Here is a 2,500-nt window from a genome sequence, read left to right as displayed (position 1 = left end):
GGACAGACGAAGCTCAACGTTACAAAATCTCGCAGGAACGGCGACCGCGGGCAATGAGCATGCCAACTGAACGAACGCACGAATGAACGCACGCGCACACACGTACACGCATATGAACACACACAAGCAAGCACGCACTAACGCACATACACACCAACGCACACGCACAAGCACACACGTACGCACGCACATATACACACACACATACAAACGTTATATATATATATATATATATATATATATATATATATATATATATATATATATATAAATATATATATATATATATATATATATATATATATATATATATATACATACATACATACATATATACGTACATTCATACATACATAAATATATATATATATATATATATATATATATATATATATATATATATATATACATACATACATACATATATACGTACATTCATACATACATAAATATATATATATATATATATATATATATATATATATATATATATGTGTATATATATATATATATACATATATAAATATATATATATATACATATATGTATATGTATATGTATATATATATATATATATATATATATATATATATATATGTATATATGTATATATGTATATATGTATATATGTATATATGCATATATGCATATATACATATACACATATACACATATACACATATGTACATATATATATATATATATATATATATATATATATATATATATATATATAAACTTAAATGCATCGTCCTTCCAAATATTACATGCCTGTGAGACGTTGCAAAAGGATCGTTCAGACACGACCGAAGTGACGGTGAACACAAACAACGGACTCATCAGCCACGGCCTCACAAAAGGGGAACGTGCATCAGCTTGGAGGCGAACTCGACGACACCCGCCGCCCCGTGCTCGCCACTGCACCGTGTTCGCAATCGCCGTATATGTACACCGTGAGGCGGCATCGGCGGCCGTGTTCCGCGGCTGACCTGAGTTCGGCCGGACAAAAGCCTCCCCCGGACCGCGAGCCGCGGCGGCGACGGACTCGAGGACGCGGCTACTTCTTTTATAATCGCAGAAATTCCGTGAAAAAAAGCGGCATCAATGAGGGCGCATCGGCTGACGACTGGGCAGGAAAACGTTGGTCTGCGTGTGCTGGCGCCGGAGGGAGGGCCAGCGCCTGGGCCACCCACGGGCGGGCTATCGACTGAGTATACCTGAGCGTTCCTCTTGCAGCGGCGAGTGTGTGTATGATCCAGATTAGGGTGACTGCTACGACTTAGTCCGAGCGGCGGGCGCCGGTGTGAAACGTTTAATCACCAACACTGCCAGTGAGACACTGACCTAATCCTGGCGGCGGCACCGTGGCACCCGCCCCCCGCACCTCCCCCCCCTCCCAGCTCGGCCCCGGCCACCAGCGCACGCATCGCCCGCGCCAGGCCAGCCCCACGCCGCTCGCCACGCCCCCTCCCGGCTCTCCTCCTCCTCCCCCTCCCCCTCCTCCCTCCTCCCCATCCCCATCCCCTCCTCCCTCCTCCTCCTCCCCATCCTCCTCTTCCTCCCTCCTCCTCCCTCACCTCCTCCTCCTCCCCCTCCCCTCTTCCTCCTCCTCCTCCACCTCCCCCTCCTCCTCCTCCTCCTCTTCACCTCCTCCTCCTCCTCCTCCTCCGTGCTGCATCCCGGGTTTGGATCCCTAAACACTCACTCGCTCTCACTCACTCACTCTCGCTCACTCGGAGTCTCACATCTCATTCTCACCTTTACTTTCACTCTCACTGTCTACCCCACTCTCGCCAAGTCTCCCTCTCTGCCTCTCTCGCTCTCACTGCTGCTCTCGCCCTCAGTCTATCTCGCTCTAATCTGTACTTCCTCCCCTGCAATAAGCTTACCTTATTCCCTCTCACTGCTACTCTCACTCTCACTCTGCCTCACTCACACCCACTGCTACTCTCACTCTCGGTTTGCCTCCTCACTCTCACCGCTACTCTCGCTTTCAGTCTCCCTCACTTACCCTCACTAATACTCTCACTCTCAATCTGCCTCACTTACTCTTACTATTACTCTCTCTCAGTCTGCCTCTCTCACACTCACCGCTACTCTCACTCTCAGTCTGTCTCACTCACTCTCACTGCTACTCTCATTCTCACTATTACTCTCACTCTCATTCTGCCTCCCTCAATCTCACCCCTAATCTCACTCTCAGTCTGCCTCACTCACTCTCACTAATACTCTAATTCTCAATATGCCGCACTCTCACTACTCTCATTCTCAGTCCACTGCCACTCTCACTCTCACTATTTCTCTTACTTTCACTCTGCCTCACTCGTACTCCCTGCTACTCTCACTCTCCCACTGCCTCAATCTAACTACTACTCTCACTCTTAATCTGCCTCAATCACTCACTGATACTCTCCCTCTCAGTCTTCTTCACTTACTCTCAGGACTACTCTTACTCTGCCTCACTCACTCTCACTACTACTCTCACTCACTCGTAGTATAC

General features: G+C 46.6%; 1 protein-coding gene across 10 annotated transcripts in view; it reads right to left on the bottom strand.

Annotated features, from left to right (window-relative positions):
- enc (R3H domain containing protein encore) overlaps positions 1 to 2,500 on the bottom strand; it is a 172,800-nt gene that overhangs the window by 160,577 nt on the left and 9,723 nt on the right. For 2 of the 10 annotated variants that reach the window (XM_070130998.1, XM_070131003.1), the window contains exon 1: positions 1,218 to 1,359. The exons of 7 other annotated variants lie outside the window; for them this stretch is intronic. The gene's annotated coding sequence lies outside the window, so the exon portion shown is untranslated. Of the gene's footprint in view, positions 1 to 1,217; positions 1,360 to 2,500 lie in introns of those variants that run through there. One more of the 10 variants, XM_070130999.1, reaches the window with a different exon arrangement.

This window comes from Penaeus vannamei, chromosome 16 (assembly GCF_042767895.1).
Source record: "Penaeus vannamei isolate JL-2024 chromosome 16, ASM4276789v1, whole genome shotgun sequence".
NCBI classification, from domain to species: domain Eukaryota; kingdom Metazoa; phylum Arthropoda; class Malacostraca; order Decapoda; family Penaeidae; genus Penaeus; species Penaeus vannamei.
The sequence above is the reverse complement of the archived record's forward strand: the minus strand, read 5'-3'. Positions and strand labels throughout refer to the sequence as shown.